We start from the raw sequence: 16,410 nt of genomic DNA, 5'->3' as shown, positions 1-16,410 counted from the left end.
CTATCTAATTGAAGATAATTGACAGAGGGCGCTCTGCTCGCCTAATTAATTTACAGCTGTGACTTAGCAACGATTCGGGGCATGTGTTTCAAGTCCTAGTAGTAGACGAGTCGTAAATACAATACAAAATACTTTATAACATTCCTGTTCTACCTAGCTTTAATCGTTCTCATAATAATAATATTTTATACTCAGTTATTAATACATAAAGTCTATAAATAATTTCTTATATCAGTTACAAATCAGTCAAACAAATTTTCAAACTAAATGGCCAGTAATATGTGCATCGTGCTCACCATAATTAAAACAAACGCTTTATATCTCGAAAGTCGAACTATGACCGTCCATAACCATCTGATATCCCAGCCTCGATCAGAGCCATATTTTCCCTAAGGGCATCGCTATAGGAATTCGTGACACCGCACCAGAACACGGGCCGACCCATTATGGAGAGCAGCCAATAGAACTGTCCGGCCACTTATTAATGACCACGAGACAATGATGCTAATGCTATTAAGTGGTACTCGCTCACATTTGCCAGGCTCAACTTAAATAGCTGCTCAATTGCACATGCCTTAATATTAACGACAACGAGCGCATGCTGACGTCGTATAGAGAATATTATTTAATTTATGCCAAGCGTACGCGTAATGACTCGGTTTTACGATGCAAATTACTTAGTATTAGCAAATGGCAAGCGCGGTTTGCCGTTAACTTATTAAAGGCGTCCGTCGTCTTAAATTGTGCTGTAATGATAGATTCGAGCGCAAAAGTATCAATGTCCTTCCTCATCCGGCTATAGGTTGTATTGTTCCCACGGTATTAATGACTAGGCAAAAGTTGAGGAGAGCGCCTTTTACGTTCGTTCGGCTATTATCCGGCTCATTTGCGGCGAGAGACAAACGGCGGATTGGAGGCGAGCACAAATTTCGCCGATATAATCGTCCAGGTAAGACAATGGTTATCGCTGGCGCGCGATACCGACTAAGATAGCGGCTCTCGATGTCTGATGGATGCGGCACGCTCGCCCGATACCATCGCCATCGTGACGATGCTGCATCTGCTCCGTGTGCACCAATTATTATTCAATACAATGTATGCAACCGCTCCGTACACGCGCCAATACATCTCACGTCACTGGATTTAAATTGTGCCCGCTCATGTGAAAACGTCAGTCCATTATTGGTTTAACGATATAAGGACGATGGGATGTTGATTGATCAATGCAGCTAAGAAATATTGAATGAGGGCCTGTTATCGAGCGTTAGTTATTCAGGTCAACGTTTGATAACAACGTTCCACGACTGAGCGTTTCTCAAGGCAATTTTTGCCGCGCACCACCGCTATGTGGAACCAGCTGCCCACTGAAGTATTTCCGAACCAATTCGACTTAGGGTCCTTCAAGAAAAGAGCGTACAAATTCTTAAAAGGCCGGCAACGCACTCGCGAGCCCTCTGGCATTGAGAGTGTCCATGGGCGGCGGTATCACTTAACATCAGGTGAGCCTCCTGCCCGTTTGCCCCCTATTTTATAAAAAAAAAAAAAAAAAAAAAAAAAAAAAAAAAAATATATTCCCGATGTAATTGGTTATCGCATTAGAATAATATATGAATATAATAGCAATCAAGTAATAATCGTAAACTGGTGATCTCATGAAGCTGTAAACATTGTTTTCAATTAAATTGATGGAAGATTTCTAAATAACTCACGTTTAATCGGTGGAGCTGTTGATGGGAAGATCATTCAGGTCGCTGAGCCACCTGTAACAAAAAACCGTTTATTAATGTGATAATAATAAGTGTAGTCTAGGAGCGCGTATACAGTACTAATCTTTTAGATTTCTAGTTTTGAAATTATTTTTTATTACATATAATATCGATAAAAAAAATATATTGTGGCGTATAAGTAATGATTTGGTTTATTTATTTATTAACACTTCGTTACAGAAATATAAAACAATTTACATATTAAAATAAAAAGGAGGACAACTGACGGCCTTATCGCTTTCGAGCGATCTCTTCCAGGCAACTATGTGAAAAAATAAGATAAGCAAGAAGTGCAAAAATGCATACGACAAACACATATTTAGACAAAACTAATGGAACACAACAAAACAGTAATAAGGACAATATTAAAAAAGGACGGATGAAATGATTAATTAATCACCTTTAATGTTTTTTAGAGCAGTAACTCGAAGAAAAAGCTTGACACATTTTGAGGCTTGATTGGATGTCCTATGTATATATAAAGTATAAGAAATCATATCGAGGCAAAATGCACGAAAGGAAACTAATCAACTAGTAAACTCTAACAAGACTTTACTACGAATAAAATCAACAAACAGGTTTTAGTTCGGATTAATATTTTTACAAACACAGCCGCACAGAACTGATCTAAGGATCTATAACGGACGCGGGCGGCCCTGACTGCAACGTCAATATTAACATAAAACCATCCAAATCAATACAGGTTCAATGACCTCAATATAAAGAGACTAGATAAAACACCGTGCAGTAGCAACTCTCGCGTTCCACAGGTGGCATGCGTGCTGAGAGGACATAGATGCGAAGATCGAGATAAGATCTTGCACGATTCCGATGTTCCGATGAAATTAAATACGATGATATATGGAGCACGGTTAAACATATTGAACAACCGTAATGCTAATTCAATAGCGTAATATTATCCCAGTATCTCGATGTAGATGAAGATTCAGCCGATATGGTTTTATTTCGTGATTTATTTTGGCCGAGTACGGTAACAATGGATACCTTCTGGTTCACGACGTTTTAGTTCTTTATCTAACACTGAAAATGCTTTGTATTTGTATGCTTGTTGAGATTGTGAGAGTGTTTGTGTGAGCAACTGTTTCGTTACCCATATAAAGAAATGGAAAAAAGAAAGAAAAACTTAAATATACACAATATACAGGATATCTATGTTGTCCATCACACTATAATTCCCTGTAGTGTGGGCAGCCAGTGTCTTCCTTTTGACATGTAAAACTGTATTTTTACTTAACATTTCTACATAGTACAAATTCATATTTATATTATGTAGTATAACAATTTTTGCACAATAAGAATATTTTCTGTATCAGCATAGGACAGGTTGATAATATTCTTTGAGATTTTTAGTAAGTAATTGGACTTTTGAAATGTTAGTGATAATTTTGTTTTTAATGAAATGGTTAAAGATGAAAGGGCCTCGGAAGGAGAGAAAGCGTTGGACGAAGAAAGTTGGTTTTTTGGCTTGCTTATATATAGGTTTGAGTTGTGTTTAATGTCAGGTGTTTGTTTCCAAAAAAAACTGCATTTTCCATAATCAATATTATAATGAACATTTACGAGACATGCTTGCTAATCTCTAAACTCAGCCCCACATCAACTGCACTGTTTAATATATATTGACTTTGGTAACTTAAGGTCTAAGAATTTTCCTTAAAACTATTTATTGAATTGCATAAATTAATTCTTAAACTTGTATTTGATATTTCAGTTATTGGTATATCTTCTGAGGAACCCTTACCGGGCGGCACATAAAGTGACAGTTAACAGGTCTTGTATGATTTTTATCAAATCTTATCAGATTTACAGTTATTAAATTTGTAACATTTATTTTGTTGACTAGCTCTAGGTAGTAAATTCATAAATCAATGGTGCTACAACCTTTTTAGGTCTGGGCCTCAGATTTCTGATATGATCATGATGACGTCCTGAGCCTGACACACGCCGTCGACTTTTTGATTGTAAGGCAAGCCGGTTTTCCTTAACCGTTCGAGCGAATGTTACATGCGCATTGGTCAATCCGCAGAAAGTCCATTGGTGCACAGCCGAGGATCAAACCCACGACCTCAGGGCTGAGAGGCCAACACTGCTTTGGGTTGTGCCTTAGTTAATTTTAATATATGCGTTTCCATTGTGATAGAAGTAAGCTAAAAAATCAACCAGCGAAAGCCACACATAGTTAAATATGATTAAAATAACAATTTAAATTTTTTATGGCCACTTATATAAATGACAAACAAACAAAAACGGTATAACCATAAATTTCTTCCCAAAGTTATTGGCGCCGGGGCTTCCGAATGTATTTTAATCTCCATTAAACACGAAAACAACCGTTAACTATAAAATTATTTATTCTAATCGAACTCCTTTCACATGTTAATATTTCAATAATATTAATTCATTTAGAAAACATTGATATTGATACGAAATTAAATGTGTTCAACTGTCGCAAATTTTAACGTTAACTTCTTAAACTTAATTCAATAAAATCATATTATACTATATAAAATAGCATAGACTTTTTAACTTGAACGTTAAATTGTATTTGATTTCGAACCTAATCAAATACTATTTTCTTCCTATGTGAAGAAAAGCTAGAAGCTTTTGCAGCTTGAAGCAGAATTGCGTGTACTCTTTGTACGGTAAAACATATATATATATATATATATATATAGTCATAAAATGCCAAACTATTTAAGAAAAATTAAGATTTTCATTTAAATACAAAATTTATAGTTTGGGGTCTGACAATATCCCGATAAATAACAATAATCACAAGCTACATTTTTATAAAGACATCAACAAAATTCAATTCAGTAGAAATATAGAAAGCTCACCCGCTGCTACAAAAGCTTCATTTTATTCGACATGAGTACAGACAAACAGCACTTTGCATATAGATTAATATCTAGAATTTAAATGAGGTAACGGACAATTGTCATTTCTCCTATTCAACCCTTCGCTGACATTTATTGAATGTATCTGAAACGTATGAATGAATTTTCTATACAGTTTCTGTTTTATAAGCAGTATACAGTGTATAATATAATGATATGGACGTTCACTTACAAGTCAAAATCTCCATTTGTATGGTAGAAATACTTTTTTATTGATGTATCAATAATAAGTAGGCTTCTTAGTATGTAATAGTTAGTGACATTTATCGTCTAAATACTAGTACAGTGCCACGTACTTTTCTAGGCCGGTAAGAGCGTGGCTGTTATGGATATTAGTAAATAATCAATAAAAAATAACGATTATAAGTCAAATAATATGAAGTCATGCAGGCTAAGTTAATAATTTATTGAAATGTTTTAATAAAACAATGTCTTCCTTTAAATTTCTTCTGTACAAACATTACCTGTCCACATCGTATCCCTAACTTTCTTACTAACTTCTAACTGATGTGAGACTTTTCTTAAATTATCGTGATTCATGTGTCTTTTTACTTTCATCAATGTATCATCTTTTTAGTTTAGTTTGTTCTTTTTTTTGTTATTCCTGTTAAGTTTTTGTTTTAATAACTGTGTATAACATGTATTTTTGCCTTACTTGCCTATACTATGTAATTTAATACATTTTTATTTTTTCTTTACTCACAGTGGTTGCCTGGAAGAGATCGCTCGAAAGCGATAAAGCCGCCAGTTGCCCTCCTTTTCATTTAATTATGTTATTTTTTTTATTATAGTGTAACGAAGTGTTAATAAATAAATAAGAAATACAGTTCTAGGCTTAAATAAATGTGACCAACTGATATGGTAGGTTTTGCTACCTGTTCCATTAATATAATGTGATTTAAGATACTTTACCATTGTGTTTAAAAGTCAAGATTTAAAAATAAATAGATGTTGGTAAGTATTAAAATTATTTATTGTACGCACTAAGAAGCTATAGAAAATGATATGATTTTAGAAAGTTGATAAAAACTTTTAGTTCTAAAAACTTAAATGATAGGTTTAAGGAAGAAATTACTAGGAAATTGTTAACGAAAATCAGTAAGTAAATTTTCAAAATATATATTTACTTATATATTTGGGCCCCACGTTGGGATCACTGGTCTAGACGGTATTTATGATATGAGGCATTAAGGCTACTCACCGCTCATGCACCAGTAACGCTAAGAATTAGTCCCGCATTTTACGGTATCTAAACCGTATCGTAGAAACACTTAAACCAGAATACCTCAACAAACGGAAGCGGGAAGGAGACCCACCTAATGTTAAGTGACAATGCTAGACATTCAGAGTGCTCGCTGGTGTGTTACCGGCCTTTAATAAACATTTTATAATACTCTGTTCGCATGTATGCTCGCAAGCTGAACTTTATTATTCAACCACCAATAATATACAACGTTCGCGTCAGCACCACGTTAGTTTCGCACAAATACAATTTCATGCAAATTTCAACGAACACATATCATACAAATTGAAATAATCTTCGTGACCACGGAGTATTGTGAGCCTCGAGTATACCGACGAGTTGACAGCTCATTTCCTCTACCTATTGTATAGTAATATCCGAGGTGGAAATTTGCCTCCGAAAGTTGCAAGGATCTCGACCAGCAATCACCAAAATTTCTGGTATTTAGAGACTGGGTGAGCAATACGCATTAAAACCACCCCAAGTAGTTCCTACAAAACCGCGTTACAGAGACTCCGGCGTCGCTCTCGGGGCGTCAACGGCACAATTTTAACACTCGAATCCTCCAGTGAAGGAAACACTACATAGGAAATAGATGATGGGCGTATCTACTCCTATTGACTCCGGGTCTTCTAACCCAAAGAATCGTCTAGAACGCCATCGAAAATGAGCCTATCAATATATATAAATATGAATCCTTATTTCTCTTGGTCATCACGCCTGAACGGCTGGATTGGTTTCGCTAATTATTATTTTGTTGTGTTTGTTATTGTCAGGAGAAGGTTCTTATGAAAGAAAAAATTTGAAATTTAAGAATACTGTTGTTACGATAGCAAATTTATTACAATTCTAACTGTTTTCATATAACCTTATGGCGTTTGACGTTGACGTTTGCGAAAGGCTTCTTTCAAATTAATTATAAATTAGACATGTTATAAATAGATAAAAAAAATTGTGTTATTTATTTTTATTTTTAAAATTATAATCGCTTTTTAGTTATTTTATTATTATAAAGGTATATCATGGCATTCATAAAAATCGCTTGCTCTAGGCCCTTTAACTTATCTGATTATTAAATATGCGTTGAAAAAGAAATATGTAGCTAAATTGGTAAAGCTACAGTTAGAGATTGTATAAACACGTAACATAAACGTTGGTAGCAAACTTCAGATAGGTAGCTACCGGTATTCCAGCTTGGATGTAAACTGCACCCTATTATCAGACCATTAAAGGTTAAATTTATATCAACTTTTCTACTATCTGCGAGATAAGCCACAAAGTTAGAGTTATTATTTTTACTGTTTCATATGAGGCAAATTGTCGTGTCATCTCCGTAGATCTAATGGTCATCGCTTGACTAATTCAAAGTCTTTTTACGAATATATATGTGGGCACAATCTTCATACACATCAAATTGTTTTTGTTTTAATCATTACTAAATATGTGTTCGTTTCTGGGACACAAAAGGTTGAATCTAAAACATGTCCAAAACATATTTTCTACTCAGAATCACATTTGAGAGAAACCTAATGAGGTATATATAAAGCTATAGGAACGAGGAACTAGGAAGTAGGTAAGTAAGAAGACATCCTAAGAACACGCACGCGTGGGAAGCCAACCGTGACTCGTCGCCCGATATTGTGTTGAGATAGACTTGCGGTTCGTGCAACCGGACAATGATATGAAATGAACCTAAAGCAATCAAAACACCATGATTAGAAAATGGCGGATCTCAATAGCTTAAAATAGAACATGATTCAAAAAATCGTGATAAGTTTTTAAGGATATTAGGATTAGGTTTTATATCTATAGCATTCTTTAACAACGTAAACATAAAGAAGCTACGTGTATATAAAACACTGACTTTTGAAAACCAAAACCTATTATGTAATATGAAATAGATATCGTATACAATTCATCACATCATTAAAGCTCTACAGTGAAAACAGTAAATTACAAAATTCATTAACGACACACTTTCACTATAAGCACTAAACACCAATTTAACATTATTAAGAATAGATAATAAATCAGAGACTGCTATTAATAATAGTACTGACCCTATGATTTACAATTCGATTTACACATTTTCTGTGGCTGATATTTTGATTGCTCATCCAACCTATGATTACGCATAATTAACGGTTTTAACGAAATTTTAATAGATTGCAAAAAGAAATACGTAATGATAATTTAAAAGTTGAAGATATATATAAAATTGGCACTTGGCATTCCTAGTTTTTTTTGTATATACAATTGGAAGATTCCAAGAAGTTATAGATAACCTTAAGATGCTTTCAAAGGAAAGGTGATTAGACTTTTAGTATACGGGTGGGTTAAAAAGATATTGGTGTTTTATCAGACATTAAAATAATTAATTTTGACATTATAAATACTTGTTTGATATAGCAGACTGTGCCACATAAGAACGTCTATCATGCATAAAATGTAATTGCTGCAATCACTGAAGTGTGCAGCCCACAATTACCGTATGAGCTCTGATAATCAAAGCACCTAAAAGTTGTGAAGGGTTCATATTACATTAAAGCATTCTGTTCTTATTAGCTTTAATTTAAAAAAAACTTCTTTCATAAATGTTGATAGTATTTTATGTACAAATATAACGACATATACAATATGCGAGGAAAAGCCGATACGTATCGCACATATGCGTGAACGTAGCCATAGACAATCGATTAGAATTTAAGTGTGCAGGATCTACAGATAAGAAATTATTGTACCTATCGTTGTTAATATCTCTATGTAATTAGCCGACCAACGCGAAAAAATTTACAGGTAAAAAAGGATTATTTTCGCGTTCTACCAGAAAAAATACTATTCAAAAGAAAATATTAAAATATCGTTGCCGCGACATGTATCCGTACTCAAACCATTCAAAATACACCAGTAGCTTTGAGTTTGTTACTATATCAAACGCTTAAGTAAAGTGTTTGTGTAAAACATACCAGTTTCTTTTTACGCATTCGACTTAAAATTCTAAACATTTCCCATGAAAATTGTCGCATTGCTCCACGGATAACGGAGAAGCTTTTGATTGCGTTGCTCAATGACACGATGTTCAATGATTATTCAATAGACGTAGTAGGTCTAGGGTAGGAAATAAAGAGACGATTAAGTATGAGTAATGCAGCTAATTTCTTAAGGCGTAACTTATATGTATTATAACGGCGCTGAGTGTTCGTTTTGTAATGTTTTCACTTACCACAGTTCTTTGTTTAGGGTTTATGACTTCTTTGCTACCTTGAAAATTGTAGGTAGATTTTTAACTCACTTCTTATAAAGACTCAGTAGTTGACTGTATTAATGTTCGTGTATAGTGTTAAGTCAACAGATTTATGTTATATTTCATGTAATAATATACAAATTCTTGGGCTACATTTCGTAATATCCATCGCGATCGCCGCGCTCATTAACTGCGCATGATTATATTTCAAAACTACGATTTGATCATGTAACGTGACAGAGATCTAGATAGCCACGAAGATAAAATCTAAACCAAGATATTAGTTATTGCTGTTATATTTCTTCTGTTATAATTAGTTGAGAGATTAGATGCCTCCAGCACATCTATATACGTAATTGTACAGAGTTATTTAATTTAGATCTTAAATTTCAGGGAAGATTTAAATGTGAGAAACATTTAAAATAAAACATAAGTATATTGATTTAATGTTTTGCTGTCAAAAATATTATAGAGAGAAGATCTATTTATAAATGTCGTTCAAGTTTTTATTTACTGTGACTGTATTTTTTTTTAAATTTGTTTTGTATTCAATTGTATGCGAGACTTTTTTTATTTAAGACCTGTTTACAAGGCAATGTCTGTCGGGTCCGCTGTTTAGAATATTTTTTAATAGTCGATTGAAGCAAATGTTGTAAGGAAGTTTTTTTTGTAGGAAAAGAAAATATAAATAGTGGGTTCTAAACTTATATATCTATTGATTCATTTTGAGTAGGTACTTACATTTATATCATAAAATAGCTGGTCCGCTGTCAGGCAAGTTGAGGTTGTAATATCTGTAACAAAAATATATAATTCACAACAAAAATTCTATTAAATATGTCTGGGATAAAATGGGGGAGGCGAAGAATTCAGAGCCAAGTCACAATCGAATAATCAATGAAGCGTTAAAAAATGTCAAGTACCGAAGGGTTCTTATACACGATGCGTTGTACACAGAAAATATTGTTATATGACTTTCGATATAGTAAAAGTGGATTATTTTATAGTCATTAATTGTTTTAATAGGGTCCATCCAGGCAGGATGAGATGGTTCAGTAAAAACTTGTGGAGAATTAATTTTATTTACATTCTGTTTTTTTAAGTAAGAAAACCTTGCTCAATCTCTCAATCTTTATTTTCACTGATAATTTCAATCGTGTATCACCATCCTATAAGATCAAGAATCTCTTAAATAGTGTGTCTCCTATAAAAAGTGATTACACTCGATTATGAATGCACGTCCTTCAAGCGGTGAACGGTCTAAACTATTTGAAAGCTTAATTGTGCTTGATTTAACGCAATAACAATATTTTGATGCATGTTTATCTGATCTCGTATCATGAATTACGAACGTAAAAAACGATTGTCAAATGTCAAATTTTTACATACAAAAAAATAAAAACACTTAAATTATTACGGACACAAAACAATGTAATAAATGTTTATAACGATAAAGATAAATACCACTAAGCTTATAATATATAACCAAGGAGTTTTTATTATTATTTCCGTATAAACTTATTTCAAATTCGGCGCCAATTAAACGTTTCAATACATTGATTTATTATACATAAACATATTAACAGCAGACAGCAGTGTTGTTTTAGTGGTGCAAAAGCGTGCGACACTCATCCCTGAGGTTATAGGTTCGATATCCAGCTGTGCAACAATGGAAAAATTCCATGTGCACATTTAACAGTTGCTCAAACGGTGAAGGAAAACATAGTGAGGAAAACCGCCTTGCCTTAGACCCAAAATCACCTACTTGCCTTTTCGATTGACAAATGGTCATGAAACAGATTCAGTAATCGGAGGCCCTAAAAAAGGTTGTAGTGCAACTGATTTATTTTACTTATTAATCTTAGTTTTTATATGTAAATAAACCTATATTTAACTATTGGTTTTGGTTTTAATAACACATACAATATCATATTATCATATATCACTCTGTTACAATGTTACGTGGAGTCAATAATTGCGGTCTTTATAATCTGTGTTAAATTGCGCGCGAAAGTATTACAAACATTCATTTTGTCAAGTCCGACAACGTCTCAAATCTATAAACGTTGTAACACGATGAAATCACGTTTAAACCGATGAAGCAATTGTGCTAAAACATAAAAGACACTTCCTGCCATTATCGCGTTGCTGTAAATCTAGTCCCATGTAACTATTTCTCTATATTTCATTACAGCAATAAAGATCAGGCGATATCTTCATTACGGAGCGCAGGATGCCGAGATAATTACGAAGCTCGCAACCGATGGACGGACGTTGAAATTAATTTCACAGAGAATGCAACGAGCATTGATGTATTGATACCACATCACAGACTATCTACTATAGATAATATTCGAAAACAGAATAAATCAAATGTCATTTTTCCTGATACTCATTTGTTTTTGTCGTATATTAACGTTTACATTGTAATTCTATTAACGTTTATTTTTAGTGCTTTTCCCGATTTTATGCCATGACACACGGATACCGTTAAACCAAATTATATATTGAAATATCAATTTTGATACCAAGCTAGCGTTATAGCTTTATATTTATGTGTTTTCAATATTTATACTCTAGGTAGTTCAAGAAATTAATATTACGCATCTGAACTTATACAAGCGGCAGTCATTTTTTGTGGACAACTTTAAACCTATTGAAAAAAAAGTGAAAGTCACGACACGTTTTACAAATTTCAAATATGTATTGTAGTAAGAACAATAAGCATTTAGAGAACACAGTCCGAGTGTTGGGTAATTTGGGACGATTACACGAACATTTCGCTATCGATATTAGGAATAAACCACAGTTATTTTCCGTGCTGCATTTTATTTAATAATACGTAATTTAAATTTCGAAAAGTTACAACAAAAACAAGCGTGAAGCGTTCGAAATTTGAGAAAATTAATCACACATGTCCACTGTTGAGCGTCAGCGTGTAGTCTGCAAACGAAAGACCGATTCGTTCGATTGTGATTGATCAAATTTATTTGTCTTTAAGGCCGTATAATCACTGGCCTGTAAGATCTAATATTAGTCTGGCATCTTTTGTCTTACATGCAAGCTTCTCTGTTGAAGACACACCCTAGTCTGTGCACAACACAAGAAACTCTTATAATCGAATCATCATCATCGAAATCGAATTGTGAATCATTAACATAATTAAAATTTAGAAGGAAAACTCACCGCAACTCGTTAGTCGGTGCTAAAAACCCAATATCAATATTCAAGATCTTAATGAAGCTACCAAAGACAAACGCTATTGACATTAGAAAGTAGAGACAAGTGAAAGAGCGTGCACAACAGATAGCAGATTCAATAGATCATTAGAGGGGAATGAGACAATATTGTCCGTTGGCGCTCGTCTCGCTATCGTGGTCGAGTCATTAATCACGTCTTGGTGGCGTCCACGCAGACATAAAACACTGAGATTACACTAGCCGTTACATCATGGACTGTGATTGGTCAAATTTTATAAACAAGCCAAATCTAAATCTATAAGTTGTGTTACCGTATATGTGTTTACAGTAACCGAACTCAATAAGATCCGTCATGTACCTACAAACAAGTGAGACAGTGATGCATCTCATTATAGAACGTCCTGTATTTGGAGCCTCCAGGTGTGATCTGGAGCAACAAATCGATATAAAGGTTACTAACGCGCATTTACCCGAAATATTAAGAAGCTTCAGATCACAACTGGTCACAAATTACCGTCTAAAATTAGGTGTTAACCAATTGAAAAGAGCATTGAAAATACATATCAGAATGAGTCTATATTTATAGTTATAGTTAGTCGTGTAAATAAAAATATTTTTTTTTTTGTTATGAGAAATAAAGTTCTTTAAAGATTAAATTTCTGCAGTAACATAGTGAAATGCGTCACTCACCGCAACAAGAGCGTAGCGGAGACAATGAATATGGTAATAGTAATATATATAATATATTTGCACAAAATATATGTATAATAATAAGGCCCCGTACCACAAGAGTCGGGGATATTGGGAAATTTAAATATAAAAAATAGACAATAACCGAACAACTAATGGATGTTTTTACTAAATTAAAATCTCAATATCTAACAAAAACATCTAGGTTACTACAAAATTAATAATAGACAATTTAAATAACCTCTTGATTAATATATTATGGGGAAATACACGATGAAAGGAACCGGTATAATGATACAGCTATCAAAAGTGGCTTATGAATATGTCTTTGAATAATTTAAACGAAACGAGGCTATATTACAATATAAAACATACAATATAATTAAAATTCGTCTAGCCTTTTGTACTTTTAAACCTGTTATAACCTAATCAATAAAATACCACATACGAAATTTTTTTCAATGAAACTAATCTTAACATGCAAATTCAATTTCATAGATAACAATAGGCATCCGATACGTAATCCTCTAAAGGGTTATTTTTAATTATTTGCTGTGCGTTTACTTTTTCATTTTAGTATTATTTCCAAGCCTTCAAGTCCAGTTCGTCAGTTGCAATGGAATCAGGATTGATACACGTTGTATTGAAACGTCAATACAACGATAAAATCTGACAATCGTTAGGGCGATTTCTTCAAAGGGCCAACGTCACTTATTTATATGGTGAATCCGAATTAGTTATTCAATTATGCCGATCTGATACAAACATCCTTTCATCCTAGTTGTATAGCTATTGAAAAAATAACAATTCCCATATATAGAGATGAATAGCCGCTTATAGGATAGTTAACACATGCCCAAGATAAAACGGTAGATAATCCTAAGGTTGTAGACCTCTAAACGGAACAGACAGGCTTCGATCAAGATGTATATTTGAAGACGATAAGCGAATACAAATTCGTGATCCATCAATAAACAACCCGGGAGGGTGTAAAAACGGTCGCAGGCGCATCTACTTTCGAATAAAGGCTCGTTACGCGCGGAACCTTGATTGATGGATGACCGTAGACAATATAACAACGACACTGCTCAGCAATTTTAATTTCAATTGAAAGGGGTGAAGACTTAAAGTCACAGTGCTTTATGGTACAGGTTCTTTGAATTCATCTGGCGGAGTGATTGACAAGTGCGGGCCGATAGTATCGCCTGTCATAAATAACACCGCCACCGCTAGTTAGTGCACATTCATCGAAACAAATATATCGCGCACTTAAGACATGAAGGGTTCGTAAACTATGATCAATTGTTGGTAATATTTGATAAGGAATTGGGTTTAGTGCGACTTCGACGTTTTTATTGCGGCCACTGGCATGTTTAAATCAATGCTATAACGGTAGTAAATTTCTTAGATAACACATTATCATTGTCGATAAATTTTAAATATCAAACGCTATATTAAATTATGACAAATTAATGTCCGAGCTTAAGGTTAATATTGGCGAGATGTATCTTAAAATAGCACAAAGCTGTTCTATGATAGGCGTAAAACATTTCCTAGCAAACCACTTCATTTATTTCATCAAACAAGTACAGCATCGCAACATTAAATAAATATGGTTGTTACTTGAGACAGTAGAAAGTAAGCATTTGCATATTGCAATTTACCTACTTGGAGTAATTAATAATCTTATCAATGTGATATAACTACTAGTAACTTTCCATTCTTAGTCATCCCTCTGTGGTCATATGATTAATATTTTTTGCGTCCTCTACTACGCATTTATTCTTTATTTATAATAAGTACATAAAGTAAAGTAGTACATATTGTTACACCCGGGAGTAATAGTTTTTTTTATGCAATAGGAGGCCAAACGGTGAGGCGACTCATCTAATGTTAAGTGATACCGGCGCCCATGGTCACTCACATTGCCAGAAGGCTCGCAAGGGCGTTGTCGGCCTTTTAATTGGTATGCTCTACTAAGCTTCTGCTTCTGTCTACAGGTTGGACGAAAAATTAACTAAATAATAAATTTAGAACTAAAGATAGCATAAAATCCATTAATTATTGTATCTAAGAAAGTACGACCACAGCTCTGCGTTTTCATTTCCAATTATCCTTTTCATCAGCGGCGTTTTATATTTCATGCCCTTCAATCCTAAAACTCCTTCTTACCTCTAGAATGAATTTAAATCTCTCTCTCTTACAAAAAACTATATTCGAAATTACATCAAATAACGCTTTACTCTGCTATGGAAAAACAATTCCAATCTTCCTTTAAATTTCTACTGAACAAACAGTACCTGTCTACATCGTATCCCGAACATTCATACTAAGAGAAGTGAAAAGGATAATCTTCATTTTCTACTAGTGCTGCTTTAGCTATTTCTTGTAGTTTAAGTTTCAAATAGATTACAAAATAAACATTAAGTCAAAAAACAGAGAGTAAATCTATTTCAAACGACGAACCATCACACTGAAATAACTATCGGAACTATGATAGTGGCTATCATAAACATTTACATAATTCAGAACGAATGGAAGATAAATAGCGGATAAAAGATACATAATCGAGTTCATATAAATCATACGTAGCGTCGAGTGAAATGAATGGTTCGAAATAAGTAATTATAACGGAGAATGAATATAACATTCTCTGAGCAAATATGATTATTGTAAATTATTCCGTCTGAACGAAGGCTGATAGTAACAGTATGAACAAATAAACATATACTTGCTTGTTTGTGACATTTACTAGTTATTTGGGTTATTTTATCTGTCATGTGTCAAAACTGAAATTGAAATATTAAGTTTTTTAGTCTGTGGAAAAGACGTGAGTTTGGCCTGTCATTTGAATTTTTGTTAGAACATAATCGGGTTTTAATTAATAAATTTAATGTCTAATCAAATTGATTTAAATAATTGTTTTGAAGAACTTTTATAAAATAACAAAACCTAAATGTATTTGTATTTGATTAATAATTTATTACTTCGCTTGTCTTTACATATATTTAGTTGCATGTATTGTTAATTAATTATTAGTTTTAAGACATTTTCTATAAAAGTTAAGGCTAGAATAAATCTATAATTGTTTTAGCAACACATTGGAGTTTTATTCATCATATAAACACCGACAACGTAGTCTCGAGCACTCTGGCATTGAGAGTGTTCATGGGTAAATATCAGTCAGGAATAATTGTATAAAATGTTGTGTAAAAATACTCCTGTCTGAGTCTAATCGAAAAATAATAATAATTTTAATTAAATTTTAAGAATACAATATATAACTGTGAAAAGGTACATACACTATATAGGTATTAGTTTGAATATTGAGGTATTATAGCATATCCCA

General features: G+C 33.4%; 1 protein-coding gene across 3 annotated transcripts in view; it reads right to left on the bottom strand.

Annotated features, from left to right (window-relative positions):
- The window catches only part of LOC123709574 (protein N-terminal asparagine amidohydrolase), an 81,027-nt gene that overhangs the window by 15,980 nt on the left and 48,637 nt on the right, over positions 1 to 16,410 (bottom strand). For 2 of the 3 annotated variants that reach the window (XM_045660989.1, XM_045660988.1), the window contains 2 exons: positions 9,913 to 9,965; positions 1,710 to 1,760 (listed from right to left, as the gene is read on the bottom strand). The gene's annotated coding sequence lies outside the window, so the exon portion shown is untranslated. Of the gene's footprint in view, positions 1 to 1,709; positions 1,761 to 5,885; positions 5,938 to 9,912; positions 9,966 to 16,410 lie in introns of those variants that run through there. The other variant, XM_045660991.1, reaches the window with a different exon arrangement.

Source organism: Pieris brassicae, chromosome 5 (assembly GCF_905147105.1).
Source record: "Pieris brassicae chromosome 5, ilPieBrab1.1, whole genome shotgun sequence".
In the NCBI taxonomy this organism is placed as follows: Eukaryota; Metazoa; Arthropoda; class Insecta; order Lepidoptera; family Pieridae; genus Pieris; species Pieris brassicae.
This window is presented reverse-complemented; position numbering and strand designations above follow the sequence as displayed.